This window comes from Macaca fascicularis, chromosome 6 (assembly GCF_037993035.2).
Source record: "Macaca fascicularis isolate 582-1 chromosome 6, T2T-MFA8v1.1".
NCBI classification, from domain to species: Eukaryota; Metazoa; Chordata; class Mammalia; order Primates; family Cercopithecidae; genus Macaca; species Macaca fascicularis.
In genome coordinates, this window is record NC_088380.1 from 184,783,651 (window position 1) to 184,799,005 (window position 15,355).

General features: G+C 42.1%; 1 long non-coding RNA gene across 1 annotated transcript in view; it reads right to left on the reverse strand.

Annotated features, from left to right (window-relative positions):
• Positions 1-11,632, reverse strand: part of LOC102137646 (uncharacterized) — a 30,154-nt gene extending 18,522 nt beyond the window's left edge. Inside the window, exons 1-2 of the long non-coding RNA XR_010587741.2 lie at positions 8,929-11,632; positions 7,751-7,906 (exon numbers count right to left, since the gene is read on the reverse strand). This is a non-coding gene — a long non-coding RNA (uncharacterized lncRNA). The remainder of the gene's footprint in view (positions 1-7,750; positions 7,907-8,928) is intronic.
• Between the last annotated feature and the right edge of the window lie 3,723 nt (positions 11,633-15,355).

Sequence of the window (15,355 nt, forward strand, 5' to 3'; positions counted from 1 at the left end):
CTGAAAAGTAGTGTAACTGAAATAAAAATTTACTAGAGAGCTTTAAAAGCAAATTTGAATAACTAGAGAAACAAATAGCAAATTTGAAGACAGAACAATTGAAATGATCCAGTGTCCAGAACAGAAACAAAATGGCTGAAGAAAAACCAACAGATCCTAAGGGACCTGTGGGACACCATGAAGTGGACCAACAACAGTTTGTGAGAATCACAGAACAGGGGGGAAAAAGAATATTTGAAAAAATGGTGAAAATGTCCCCAATTTTATTTAAAATGTTAATATAAATATCCAAGCTGGGCACAGTGGCTCATGCCTATAATCTCAGCACATTGAGAGGCTGACATAGGACATTTGCTTAAGGCGAGGAAATTTGAAATCAGCCTGGGTGAAATAGACCCTGTCTCCACACATACAAAAAACAACTAAAATTAAAATTAAAAATTAGCTGGTGTGGTGGTATGTGTCTATAGTCTCAGCTTCTCAGAAAGCTAAAATGGGAGGACTGCTTGAACCCCTTCAGCCTGGATGACAAAGTAAGGCTTGTTTCAAACATTTTTTTTTTATTTTTAAAAATTTTTCTAAAAATCCAAGAAGTGTAACAAACTCAAAGTAGGATAAGTGCAAAAAATCTCACCCTAAGACATGTTATCATCAAGCTATCAAAAGGCAAAGACAAAGAGAGAATCTTGAAAAAAGCAAGAGAGAAGCTACTTGTCACATACAGGGAATCCTCAGTCAGACTGTCAGCAGATTTCTCATCAGAAGCCTTGGAGGCCGGAAGGCAGCCAGGGTGACAGATCAGTGCTGAGGGGCAGGGGGGAACCTCTCAACTAAGAGTCTTAGGTCTGGGTCTAAGGGTTTAAATGTGTTTCTCAAAGTTTATGTGTTAGAAACTTCATGCAGAGGTGTCTGAAGGGGGAACCTTAAAAGGATTAATGCCATAATCATGGGGGTGGATTCCGCATCAAAGGACAAATGTGGCCCTCTCTGGCTCTGGTTCTTTCTCACCCTCTTTTGCCCTTTCGCCTTCCACCATGAGACGATGCGTGCGAAGGCCTGACTTTCCCAGTCCATTGTGTTCCATTACAGCAGCACAAAAGAGACTAAGACACTGGCAATTGTTCTTCAAGGGAAAAATCAGGACACTACCAGATAAACAATGGCTAAGGAAATGTATCACCACTAAACCTGTCCTGCAAGAAAAGCCTGAGAGAGTTCTTCAGGTTGAAATGAAATAGCACCAGACGGTTAACTCAAAGTCATATGAAGAAATAAAGATCTCAGGTAAAGGTAAAACATGGGCAATTATAAAAGCTGATATTATTGTCATTTTGGTTTGGAATTCCACTTTTTAATATCCCGTATGATTTTAAGTACAAATGCATTTTAAAATACCCATCTATGCTGTTAGGCACATAGTGTATAAAGATGCAATCTGTGCCATTAATAACAAAAAGGGGGAGAATGGTGCTGTCCAGAAGCAGACACTTCGTATCTTATTGAAGTTGAGTTGCTATAAATTCAAATTAGAGTGGTTTAACATTAGGATGTTGTGTTAGGCCATTCTTGCATTGCTATAGAGAAATACCTGAGACTGGGTAATTTATAAAGAAAAGAGGTTTAATTAGTTCACAGTTCTGCAGGCTTTACAGAAAGCACGGTGCTGGCATCTGCTTCTGGGGAGGCCTCAGGAAGCTTTTAATCATGGAAGAAGGCAAAGGGGGAGCAGGCACATCACACAGCCAGAGCAGGAGCAACAGGGAGCAAGGGGGATGCACCATCCTTTACAACAAGATCTCATGAGGAACGGACTGCACCAAGCCATGAGGAATCCATCCCCATGATCCAGTCACCTCCCACCAGGCCCCACCTCCAGCACTGGGGATTATGATTCAAAATGAGATTTGGGCAGGGACAAGGCCCCATCTCCAGCATTGGGGATTATGATTATTCATCATGAGATTTGGGCAAGGACAAGGCCCCTCCTCCAGCATCAGGGATTATGATTCAACATGAGATTTGGTCAGGGACAAGTATTCAAACCACATTAGACGTTACATATAATTTCCATGATAACCACAGAAAAAAACAGCTGCAGCATAGATACACCTATAGAATACAAACAGCAAAATGGCAAAAGTAATTCCTTATCAGTAACTACTTTAAATGTAAATGTATTAAACTCTCTAATCAAAATACAGAGACAGGCTAAATGTAGAATAAAACATTACCCAACTACAATCCTGGTTACAAGAGACTCACTTGAGATCCAAAGACACAAATGGGCCAAAAGTAAAAGAACAGAAGAGGATACTTCATGTAAATAGTGACCAAAAGAGTGCTGTAATATCCGATTTTTGAAACTATTAAACCAAATATCATTATAAGAGACAAGGAAGGATGTCACATATTTTTAAAGATTAAACATAACAAGTTATGACAATTATAAACATTTAAATACCTAATAACAGGCATTCAAAACAAATGAAGCAAAAACAGGACAGAACTGAAGGGAGAAATAGGAAGTTCTATAATGCTAACCGGAGACTTCAATACCCACTGTCAATAATAGAGAGAACAACTAAGATCAGATGGAAATAGACCGAAATAACACAACGCATCAGCTCTACCTAACAGACATGGACAGAACACTCCACCCAACAACAACAGAATCCACATTCTTCTCAGGTTCACATGAAACAGTCTTCAGGATGGACCACGTGAGGCCACAAAACAAATCTTAATGGATATTAAAAGATATACCAAGTATCTTCTCCAACCACAATGGATTGAAGTTAGAAATCAATACAACTGAAACATTCACAACTATGTGCAAATTCAAGAACAGAATTTACAACAACCAATAGTTCAAAGAGAAATTACAAGAAAAGTTAGAAAACAATTAAGAGATACATGAACACACAGCATTTCCCACAGTGCTCAGAGGGAAGTTTATAAGTTTTAAATGCCTACGTTAAAAAGAAGAAAAACATTAAATTAATAACCTAACTTTAAGCCATAAGGAAATGTAAAACAAGAGCAAACTAAACCCAGGGCTAACAAAAAAGAGAAATAAGAGAGACTGAAATGAAGATGAATAAAATAGAGAATATTATTAAAACAGGGAAAAATCAATACAACCAAACAGTTGGTTCTTTGAAGACATTAGCAAAACAGACAAACTATTAGCTGGAGTAACACTTCCAAAAAGATATAAGACAAAATGCCTATAATTTGAAATAAATGTGGAGACATTACTATTGACTTTACATCATATAAAGAATACTAAGAACACTATAAATTTTCTATAGTCCAACAAATTAGATAACTTAGAAGAAATGGACAAATACCCTGAAACACCCAAATCACCTAAACTGACCTACAAAAATAAATAGAAAATCTCGAGAGACTTTTAACGAGAGCCTGAATCAGTAATGACACAACTCCCAACAAAAAGTAGTCCTAGATCAGATGGCTTCACTGATGAATCCCATCAAACACTTAAAAAAGAATTAACACCAATCCTCCTCAAACTCTTCTAAAAGATTGAAGAGGAAGAAAACTCTTCCCAATTGATTGTATGAGGCCACAATCACTCTGATACTAAAGCCCAACAAAGACCTCACAGGAAAAAAAAAATTATAGACCAGTATCCCTCAATAATATGGAAGAAAAAAACCTCAACAACCAGCAAATCAAATCGAACAGCATGTAAGAAAAGTATTCAACATAACCAAGTGGGATATATTCCAGGAATGACAATGTGGTTCAACATAAGAAAGCCAATAAACAAAATAAATCACATTAATAAAACTATATGATCACTTTAAACAATGCAAGAAAAAGCATTTGACAAAATCCAACCCCTTTTTATAATAGAAACTCTCAGAAAACTAGAAATAGAAGGGAAATTCCTAAACATGATAATGGATTTTTTTTTAACCCACAGCTAACATCATACTGAATGGTAAAGATGGAAAGCTATCCCTATAAGATTAGAAACAAGAAATGATGCCCAATTGCTGCTGTTGAATAGTGTACTGGGAATCACAGACAGCTATTAGAAGGGAAAGAAATAAAAGGCATGCACATTGGAAAGAGGTAAAAGTATCTCTCTGCAGATTACATCATCTTATATGCATAAAATCCCAAAGAATCCACAAGAGAGCTACTGGAGCTAGAAAATAAATTCAACCTTGAAGGGCACAAGATCAATACACAGAAATCAGACGTTTCTAAACACCAATAATAAACAACCTAAAATATAAATTAAGAAAGTGATTCCACTTGTAATAGCATCTAGAAAATTAAGTATTGGGGATAAATTTAGTCAAGGAAGCAAAAGACATGCTGAAAACTACAAAACACTGTTAAAAGAAAGAAACCCTAAACAAATGGAAAGCATCCGTCCTGTGTGTTTATGAAGACTTCATCCTTCACAACGCTGAATTTCACAACAACTTCATGGACATGACAACAAAAGCACAGGTAGCAAAATAAAAAATAGGTAATAACTCTACATACTACATCGTAATTAAAAACTTTTGCAGATGAAAGAATAAAATCAAGAAAGTGAAAGACAACCTACAGAATGAAATAAGATATTTATAAATCACGTATCTGTTAAGGAATTAATATCCACATGATATAAAGAACTCGACAATTCAACAACAAAAGCCAAACAACTCAGTTAAAAAGTGAGCAAAGGACTTCAATGAACAGCTCCCCAAGAAAGTCACACAAACGGCCAGTAAGTATGTGGAAAGATGTTCACCATCACCAGTCATCAGGGAAATGCAGATCCAAACCACAATGGGGTACCCCCACTTCACACCTGTTAGGATAACGATAATAAAAAGAAGGGGGTAAAAGTGTCAGTTGGGATGTGGAGAAGCTGGAACCCTGCTGTTTTGCTGGTGGATGGAAACTGGTGCAGCTGCTGTAGAAAATGGCGTGGCAGCTAGTTTTTAAATTTTTTGTAGAGACAGGGTCCTGCTATGTTGCCCAGGCTGCTCTCAAACTCCTGGCATCAAGCAACCCTCATGCCTCCGCCTCCCAAGGTACTGCGATTACAGGAGTGAGCCATCATGCCTGGTCCAGGTTAAGTACTTTCTTAGGAGATGGACTAGAAATGGATCATCAGAAATTATGTTTTTACTCACACATGAAGAATTCCAATAGTCAAAAATGTTTAGAACTCAATCAGAACTTGAGAACTTCTTTCAGCAGGTGCTACATGATTCAATGACTAGGATTCTGCTTCAATCAAGTTATTTTACAGTTATCCAAGTATTTCTTTTGTTTTTCTACTAAGTTTTAAGCAGGGAGATTATCCACATATGGCCTACACCACCAAGCAGCACACCTACCACTGAGAAGGCTCCTGACCATTCTCTCATGTGAAACGACCTGACCAAGATTCCCCAACAATTTGTGAGACTCAACCATATTCAAACTAAATACATTGTTCTCAATAGTCATTTAATTTATCACATAGTTGCTGTACTATAGCAGAACAAGATCTTAGCCCAAAATTAAGTCACCACAGATTGACCTATTTATAAAGCTTATCAACAATCACAGTTTGACAAAAATCAAAACTAATAGATGCTACCTCTCTTCTGTCTTTCCTTTTGTGAGATAGGTTCTCACTCTGTCACCGCAGCCTCCACCTCCTAGGCCTAAGTTATCCTCCTGCCTAAGCCTCCCAAATAGCTGGGACTATAGCCATGCTGTGTGTGTGTGTGTGTGTGTGTGTGTGTGTGTGTGTGTGTGTGTGTAGAGATAGGGTCTCCCAGGCTGTCTTGAACTCCTGGGCTCAAGCAATCCCCCTACCTTATCCTACCAAACTGCTAGAATTACAGGTATGAGCCACCATGCCTGGCCTGTTATCTCTTTCTTATTCCTAATTTGCTACCTCCAACTGGCTGAGGGCTGGAAATCCATTAACTAAATATATTAAAATAGCAAAACGCTGCACTGTTGCCCACACATCCACATCAATGATTACGCACATGTCCAAGTGTCTACAGCCCAGCACTGGGAGGAAAACCCGTGGACTCTGGAACACTCATCCTGGCTGCCTGAGAACATGGCTTTGTATTTTATGTCTACGTAACTGCCTCCTCTGGTTAATTACAAGTTCTTGAAACTGCTGAATAGGCAACTTCTAGATAAGTGGTGCATTTCTGTCCATAATAAAGTACTACACTGTGGAATACAATTACTATAATAGGAGTTCAGATCAGTTAATGTGGTCTAGAATGATTAAAAACTAACCCAAGACATGGCCTAAGACTGGCAAGATGGTTCTAATTCGGATTAGGGACAGAAGGGAAAAAAATGTAGAAAGTAAAAGAGACAGATAACGTGGGACCAGATGACACAGTACCTTAAGAAATATTAATTTGAAACATAGGGAAACAGAGAATATTATACACAAAAAAGTCACTGTAACAAGATTAATCTGCTGGTTTCAAACATGACAGAGTAGCGAGACACTGTTGATAGGGCAATGAATTAGATGCGGTAATTAGCACCTTGAACTTGAATTGGTGTAAATGAAATAAACAAGAAAGAACAAATCTTTAAGGCACAGGCTTGAGGCTGTACTGACAGGATTTAGGCCTTCTGAACCTCATCTCCCTTAAGGTGACAATCCCGTCTCTCGCTGCTTGAGTCCACTCATAGAATTCTGTGAGGATGGAACGACTGTCTCCATAACACACACACTCCCTCCAAATAGTAAACCCCATTCTAAAATCGTGAGTCGTACGTTACTTACAAAGGGCATAATGAATAGGTAAGGGTCAGAAATGATGACCAAGTTTCAAGCACAGAAAAAATGGGGTGCTATTAACCAAGAGAAAAAAATAGAAACAATGAAAAACAAATATGCTTGAGCGAGGTAAAGGTCTGTTTGCTTTTTATTTAATGTTTTGACGCTGGGCCAAAGAGCTTTCCACATGAATGATCTAAACACAAGACATTAAATATTTAAATGTAAGAAAATTATGGGAAAGAAACTTACAAACATACGAAACATTATTGGTAGTAATTTTTATACTTTTTCTATAGTTTTCAGATGTCAACAGCAATTGTTTCTTTGGAAATAAACTGATATCATACAAATGCAAAGGACTCCTTATTCCCTTTCATAGGACGTCTAAGGAAAAAGCATAACTTACTCTGTTAGGAGCTGGAAATACCACTCACAATTTTCTGCCATTTCTTTCTCAGTTATCCAAGTACTAGAGGGAAATGGCATGATCTGTGTGCCTTCTACTACCTCCAGTAACTACAGAATTACCTGAAAAATACAGTTAATGGAGCAATGTCCAATCTGAGCAATCTAATATAATAACTGCATCCTTCTCATCAAAATATTCTTTTATGTAAACCTAATACTTAGCATTCATATGACATATTGCACAAAATGCCCAGAGAGAAAATATGCAACAGTAAGAGGCAACAATAAACATGATAAACTGCTACCATATGAGAGAATTCACATCTAATTCTCGATGTCTGGGTAGAACACAATCATTCATAACATTCAGCCCAAGAAATACCGACTATGGTATTTCTAATAACACCAATTTACTCAGGTATTATTAAAAATTCTTTTGAAAAGTTTTAGACTTGAGGGAGTGGAAGGGTTAATACATACTAAATCATACCAAAGAAATAATTTTTTAAAGGTAAAGTCAAACTTAGAATTTAAGAACAAAAGAACCATTTCAGTACTTACTAGTCCCAGGGAGACAAATAAACTGGCCCACTGATAAGGGAGAGCTGCTTCCTCAGGCTCTTTGTGAGTTGTTTCAGAAGAGTGTGAGCCACGGGAAATCCAGGAGCTGTTAGATTCTGATTGAAACTTAGAGTTTAAACTGCGGTTTTCATTTGCCTGTTGAAAGAATATCTTGGCTGTATTAATCTTTTAAATTAAAATTGAACATTTTGCAGGCGAAACTGTAGGGAGCGGGCAATGTCTGTTTCACTGAATAACGCAGGCAGTCAACGTAGAAGGAATCTGAGAAATTCCCACCGTCACGTGAGTGTAATCAATGTTTCCCAGAGGCTTCAGCAGGGCGCTGAACCCCGCTCTGAAGGGTTGTCAGGGAACAGGATGTTCACAGGGCTTGATGTCTCATCCCAGATGACTGACTGATAACAAAGGGGAAAGGCCACCTTCACAAAGAGATGTGTAGCCGACTCCACCTTAGCCAAAATTACCAAATACAGCACCAGAAATCATGGGACAGACAGACTCAAACGTCTCCTGGTGTGAGGCAATGAGAAGTACACCACGCTGCCCATGTTTAATCTGAATCCACTCATGAGGAAACTGTTTAATGTGTATTCTTGCAAAAAGGTTTAATCCAATCTAGTCAAGGTGGGGGAGCAATCAGATGTATCTAGATTGCGAGTCACTCTGAAAAACAAAGAGCCTAGATTTTACAAAATGTTTCATGTCATGAAAGAATGACTCCAAATTAAAAGAGAATACAGAAATATGACAACCAAAGGCGAGGTTAATCTCTGATTAAACTGTGAATCGAAAACAGTAAAAATAGAGGACATTTGGGAGATAATCACATAAATTTCAATGTGGACGGTACATTAATTTAAATTATTGTATCAAAGTTAGATAACAGAACTGTGATTATGGAGAAAGATGTCCTGATTCACAAGAGATAGATGCTGAAGTGTTGGGGTAAGATGTCATGTTCTCTGCAATTTACTTTCAAGTGATTCAGGGAAGAAAGTATGAAGACAGAAAAAACGCAAAAGTGGCAAACACTAGCAACTGGTGAATCTGCATGAAGAATATGTAAATCTCCATTGTGTTAGCCTTTGAATTTTCTGTAGGTTGAGAGAGAGGTAGGAAGAAGGAAGAAAAGGCAGGCATTCCTCATCAATTCATACCTGGAAAAAAATGGAGTCCAGAGAAAACCAGAGGCTTAAATTTCATGTGAACATCCAGTGAGAACAATAGTGATTTTCTAATGTCAAATTTCGGAAAAGCCACAAAGACTGGAACATTCCTGACTAGGAGCACTTGCAGGTAATGTCCGATCTTTTTCTGAAGGCTCCAGTCCTTCTAGATCTTCATATGTTTAATTCCATCACTCCTGGAATTGCCAGTTGTTCAAAATAAACCTTTAAATGGTCATCATCAAACATTTCATCATCAATATCATCATCTATTGGTAAACCTTAGGAAAAAATGGGACACACTTTCAAGTGTTGACTGAACAATAATTTGTAATAAAAAAGCTGGTAAGACATAAAGTGAGTCGATGAACTATATGATTTTGTTTTTATATTTGACATGAGAAAACTTCTTAATTATAACTCATTATGAAAATAGTATTTAACCTCTTTGAGAGGACAGGAAAGAAAGATCCTGGCATGTTATCAAAACTTAGGATGTGGCTGGGCACAGTGGCTCACGCCTGTAATCCCAACACTTTGGGAAGCCGAGGTGGGTGCATCACCTGAGGTCAGGAGTTCAAGACCAGCCTGGCCAGCGTGGTGAAACCCAGTCTCTACTAAAAATATAAAAACTAGCCAGGCGTGGTGGCATATGCCTGTAATCCCAGCTACCCAGGAAGCTGAAGAAGGAGAATCACTTGAGCCGAGATCACGCCACTGCACTCCAGCCTCAATGACAAAGTGAGACTCTGTCTCAAAAAAAAAAAAAAAAAAAAAGAATGTGATAAATGTGGCATCATAAATAAATGGGAAGAGAGCAGCAGGCTCTTCAGAAAATGAGAGCCTGTCATAGGAGAAGTAAAAGGAAGAAAGAGAAGAACCAAGGAAGAGAGGGAGGGAGGGAGAGACAGAGGGAAGGAGGGCAGGGGTGAGGGAGCGAGACCAAGGGGGAGGGAGTGCGAGAAAGAGGACACTGCAGGGGTTTTCTATGTTGTGACACCCAGCTCTGCAAGGTCAGGATAAAACAAGAACTCTCAATCAGTCATGGTCTTCTAAGCGGCACTGCCTTTTTAGCGGTTAATTTTGCAATTAAGTCTCAACAACACTCATCACCTTGACTTAGCAATTTCACCTCCAAGAATCTAGCATACTAAAACAACCAAAGATCAAATACATTCGGGTCAGTAATTCTTTATCCACAATTACACAATCCAACAAAGTCTGAAAAATCCTTTGGCAGCAAAACCTGTCTTCAATGGATTTGATGCTACTTATAGTTTCTATTTATCCCACTCGACTCATCAGACTGACCTTCAACGTCCTGCATAATTTGGCCCCAGCCTACTTTTCTGGGCTTATTTACCAGTGCAGCCTCCTACAGGTGCTGTAAACCTGCCACACAAAACCCCTGGCTGTCCCCCAAACACAGCCCATGTTCCTCACAACAGTGCCGTTGCTGAGGCCACTGCTGCTTCCTGTCAGCTCCTCGTCCTCCCACATCCAAGGCCTGGCACAGACCCCATCCTCCTTCCGGAAAGCATCAGAGATACCTGCCTCAATCAGAGTTAATTTCTCACCCCCATGATTCCAGGCACGTTCTGGTACTGCTGGATGTAAGTCACCCAACCTCACATTCAGCTCTGTATCTGCTCTTTGCACCTGGCTGAAGTCTCAGAGAGCAGAGGCGAAATACTTCACGGCTCCCTGAATTTCTAAACACAGGGCTACATACTGAGTGGCACCTCTAGGTGACTACTTTGCACCCTAATGATGATAAACTGAGTGAAACTCTATCAGGTTTAATATACAGAAAAAAATTCTGGAATTCCATCACTTAATAGGAGTGGTCATTTGAGTGCCAGCAGGAAGGAAGAAAAGGGGGAAAAAAACAAAACGTTGTGGCATTATAGCTACTGCAACAGAAAATGAGAATAAAACGGATTGGCAAGGTGAAGACCAGGGAAATGCGGGTGACTACAGGACCACAAGAATCTTCCAAGCCTGTCGATAACGCAAGTTTCTCATTTTCTAATCAGCTAGTGTGGCCTACGTCACTGTTTGGAGTCTTGTCTTCAAATTGTTTTCCAGCATCAAGCACAACAATCTATAAGAACCCAAATGGTGAGTAAGAGAAGCACACTCACGGCTCTGAAGAGCACAGCACAAGGCTACAATAAAGATCCAAGTATATTCTCAATCTGCAGTGTGCTCAGTGCTTGCAAATCAAACTCAGGTGATGAAGGGATGGCAGTTTTATATGAATTAATCAGTTTCCTTCTTAGCCCCATGCCATCTCCCCCACCTGACTCACCCAAGAAAACACCCTGAAAAGACTTCTCTCAAACTGCTTACACGTGTTGAGCTTCTCGCAACAGTGCCTGCACGTGCTCGGAGAAGCTCGCAATACCGCAATACCGTTAGTGTGTTAATACTCACACAGCTGGACTTCAGCAACACAAGGCTTACTAGAAAGCGAAGACAATAGCAAAGCTGAGCCCCGCAGCCGTTCCCTAAGGAACTCTTCACCCATTACATTGGAGCAATTGATTTCTCTGCTCCTCAACCAGGAACCGTAGAGCCCTAAAGGGCACACAGCCAGTTACTAAAGACTCAGGGCCTGGAATGAAAATGTGATATTTTCCTCCAAGTGCTTATATCTGCTATAAACCAGTTTAATTCTGCTATAAACAAGTAGACTCCTGCCGGGCGCGGTGGCTCAAGCCTGTAATCCCAGCACTTTGGGAGGCCGAGGCGGGCGGATCACGAGGTCAGGAGATCGAGACCATCCTGGCTAACACGGTGAAACCCCGTCTCTACTAAAAATACAAAAAGAAATTAGCCGGGCGTGGTGGCGGGCGCCTGTAGTCCCAGCTACTCCGGAGGCTGAGGCAGGAGAATGGCGTGAACCCGGGAGGCGGAGCTTGCAGTGAGCCGAGATCGCGCCACTGCACTCCAGTCTGGGCGACAGAGCAAGACTCCGTCTCAAAAAAAAAAAAAAAAAAAAAAAAACAAGTAGACTCCTAACTAATATTAATATAAACAAGCACTTTTTGTTTAGAGACAGGGTCTCACTCTCTCACGCAGGCTGGAGTGCGGTGGTGCGATCATGGCTCACTGCAGCCTCAACCACCTGAGCTCAAGCAATCCTCCTGATTCTCCCGCCTCAGCCTCCAAAAGTGCTGGGATTACAAGTGTAAGCCACCATGCCTGGCCATTAACACTTATATATATATATATATGTGAAAAGATATACAGAATATACGCTATTTAAAAACATAAAAAATACTATGTCTTTTTTTTTTTTTTTTTTTTTGGAGGTGGAGTGTCCCCCAGGTTGGAGTGCAGTGGGGCTATCTTGGCTCACTGCAAGCTCTGCCTCCTGGGTTCACGCCATTCTCCTGCCTCAGCCTCCCGAGTAGCTGGGACTACAGGCGCCCACCACCACACCCAGCTAATTTTTTGTATTTTTAGTAGAGACAGGGTTTCAACATGTTAGCCAGGATGGTCTCGATCTCCTGACCTTGTGATTTGCCCGCCTCGGCCTCCCAAACTGCTAGGATTACAGGCGTGAGCCACCGCACCTGGCTGAAATACTGTCTTAATATAACTTACTGTACTATGGATTTGTTAAAAACTAAGCTAAAAGTCATTAAGAAAACAATACAAAGCGTAAAAGAACACCTATCAAAATTACAAAAACTCCAAAATGAGTGGACAAAGATCCAAAAAAACCTAATAAAACAATGGAAAAATTACTTCAGCAATAAAATGTAAGCTATGATGACACAATGACAGCTTCTGTCTTAAAAGTAAACATGTTAAAGTAAGAATATTTTTTTAAAAAATTAAAGAAGGCCAAAAAAAACTACAGAGGAAGGGGATTCTCCAATACTCGCACGATCCAGAGGGCTGACGGGCCAGGGAAATCTACCGAGTTTCGGCCCTTCCGGAGGTTGACAAATCTGCAACACAGACAGAGGTTCGAGGGTCACTGGGGGGCACAGAGGCGGAGGGAGGGGGGCTCCCTAGGGTGGGTGTGCAGGTCTCAGAGGGCTCCTCCGGCCCTGGAAGGTGGCCTTGGGCCCCTGGCCTCCCCAGAGTCTATCCACAGGGCACCAAGGCCTGTGTGCTGCTCTCTGCTGAGGGGATTGTCTGTGCCCAGAGTGTCTATAAATGTCCTGCAGGAGACACTGAGCCCAGGCACGCACATGGGCGCCTTCAGGGGGCTGGACCTCCAAATACTGAAACACAAAGAGGGAGGGAGGAGGTTCAAGGATCAACAGGCAGAGTTTCATGCCCCCGGGCCCTGGGAGGAGCAGGAGGTCTGATGACACAGGGTGGGGTGGTGACCTGCCCCTCCACCCAGACCCTCCATGCCATCCAGACAGAAGAGCTGCACGTTGAATGTGTGCCGCTTCCTGAAGCATGTCACTGTTATCGCCCAATAAGACGTGATCCTTCCAACATCCCCACCAACCCTGTCTATGCATTTCCATTTAAAAATCATTAATGCTTTGGTAAAACATACATTTCACTTAATACATTCCAGCATAAAAGATTACAGAAACCACTGTTGTAAAGAGTAAAAATCTGTGTGTGTGTGTGTGTATAAAATACACACACACACACACATTCATATGTATATGCTAATTTCAAATTGGAAAGTACATTTAAAACAGTGGCTCCCTGAATCCTGCCCCTCAACTCCTCCTAAGTGAGCATGGCCCTGACTTGTTTTCAAGAGTTTCTTTGTTGGCATCTGACACAGACACAGAACCACTGATGCCCAAGCCGGTGCTCTCTACACACAGAATTCTCCAACCTCATCTTGAGAAATGGGGCCATGAGGCCACCCGAGGCACCAAGGGCTCCACGGAGACTGAGGGGTCCCTGGGACTGGGCACATCCCAGTGGGTCTTGGATCCTCGCCCTTCCCCTTCTTGATGCCAGGCCCTACTGAGTGCCCGCAGGTATGCAATGCTGGGCTGGGTGGGCTGCTTGTGTGGCAAGAAACCTGGGGCTGCCTCCCTCCCTCTCACACCTTTCCCAGGAGGCATGAAACAGAGGGATTCATGATCAACCCCAGTGGCTGCTCATGCTGAACCGGTGATGCTCCCTCCCCGTTGTCTTCTGGGGACATGGAGGCAGGACTGGGTCCCCTCAAATGAGCTTAAGTGGCACTGCAGACAAGAACGTAGTGCATGGCCCTCAGAATCCTGCATGTGGTAGCCTGACCAGCACCTCAGCCCCTCCCTCATTAAAGCAGCCTATGGAGGGCTCAGCCCAGTGGGCTTAGGGGCTGCTATGGAGAGGGTGTCTGTTCCCTGGAGGATGTTCTCAGGGCATCCTTCACTTGCCTTTAGGGATTTCCACCATGAAGTACAAAAGCCAGAACAGGTCGAGTCAGGCTCTTCAGCATCCTCATCCTCCTTGAGCTCACTAGGTTTTCTGAGGGCACAAGAGAGTGAGGGCAGCCATGGGCACACAGGCATTGTCTGCCTTCCCCTGGTCATGCCGCCCCTGCACACTCACATTTCTTCTGCCTGTTCAGGGTTTGTCTCTATTGCTTTTTCTTCAGGTTCTGGGAGAGGACTTGTTGGTATCTGGGAGGAAGAAAACAACTGCACATGTCCAGAGACCCCAGTGCAGCAAAAGCCCCCGGGCGGGGGAGGGGGGCGGCCAGAGCAGACCCAGATGTCACTGGGAACCCTTCCTGCAGGGTGGGGCCAACTCTTCTGACTTCAGCCGGGCTCCCCGCCTAAACCCTGTGGGGTTGCTCAACAGGATTCAACGCTACAGCCTGGGGACCAGGAATCGAGGCAATGCCAAGGCAATGGGCAGGAGGGCTGCAGAGGGATTTTATAGACACTGAAGACCAGGACATCGACTGTCACGACGAGACCAGGTCCTTCAGGAGTGTAGGGAAAAGAAAGAGAGATCAGAATGTTACTGTGTCTATGTAGAAAAGGAAGGCAAGAAACCATTTTGACCTGTATTCTGAACAATTGCTTTGCCCTGAGATGCTGTTCATCTGTAGCTTTGCCCCAACCTTGAGCTCACAGAAACATGTGTTGTACGGAATCAAGGTTTAAGGGATTTAGGGCTGTGCAGAATGTGCCTTGCTAACAAAATGTTTACAGGCAGTATGCTTGGTAAAAGTCATTGCCATTCTGTAGTCTCGATAAACCAGGGGCACAATGCGCCACGGAAAGCCACAGGGACCTCTGCCCAGGAAAGCCCAGTATTGTCCAAGATTTCTCCCCACTGAGATAGCCTGAGATATGGCCTCAAGGGACGGGAAAGACCTTACCCTCCCCAAGCCTGACACCCATGAAGGGTCTGTGCTGAGTAGGGTTAGTAAAAGAGGAAGGCCTCTGTCTCCTGCCTGTCCCTGGGAACTGAATGTCTCGGTATAAAA